A 1006-nucleotide genomic window follows, 5' to 3' on the forward strand; every position below is an offset into this window, starting at 1 on the left:
GTTTATTCTATTTTTTTGTATGTTTAATATTAAACCATTACTAAGGTGATTAATTTTAAAAAGTTAATTTTACTTTTCTATACTTGATTAACTCTTAAGTGATGACCCAAACAAAAAAAAAAATCTCTCATCTCTAACTATTATTATTAATATTTTGATAATATCACATTGACAATGATATTCTTACATAGTTACATGATAGTTTTACATGTTGTATTTCAACTTATTCATATATAGGATTATGAAAGTCTCAATATCTATTTTTAGATTCAAAGCTTAGCTTTTAAATTTTAAATTCTAAACTCTAATTCCTAAATATTAAATTCAAAATTTAAAATCTTAAACACTAAATCCCAAATCTTATTTTTTACCAAAGATATGAAGACTCGAACCCGCAACCTCTTAGATGAGTATGGGGAGATTATGCCATTTGAGCTATTATTCATTGACTTTTGTATAGGTTTATTATTAATCCTAAAACTTAAAACAACATTTCATAAAACCACGTACCCTAATTTAAATAATTCTAAATCTAAAATACTAAACTCAAAATCATAATCTATACATTAATAGTAAATTTAAAATCCGAATCTCTAAACTCTAAAACTTAAACACAAAATCCTAATAAAAAAATACTAAATCCTAGTTTCTAAACACAAACTCTAATTCCTAATCTAAGAATCATAAATTCTAAACTTCTAATTTCTCAAACTCTAAATCCTAAACCTTAATTTATAAGTCCCATACCCTAATTAAAAAAACTCTATATCCTAAATTCTAAACATTAACCATAAATCCTAAACTTTAATGTCAAAACTTTAAGGGCAAAAAACGTTAATAAGCCAATGCAACTTGGAATTTACCTAAATAAGCCAAAATCAAAATTGTTTCAGTAATGAGCCAAATAATACTTTAATATAATTCGAACCAACCTGGTTCGAACTGCATTTAGTAATAAATCGAACCAGAGCAGTTTGAATTACCAATAAAGAATTCAACGTAAATC

Source organism: Arachis ipaensis, chromosome B02 (assembly GCF_000816755.2).
Source record: "Arachis ipaensis cultivar K30076 chromosome B02, Araip1.1, whole genome shotgun sequence".
Classification (NCBI taxonomy): domain Eukaryota; kingdom Viridiplantae; phylum Streptophyta; class Magnoliopsida; order Fabales; family Fabaceae; genus Arachis; species Arachis ipaensis.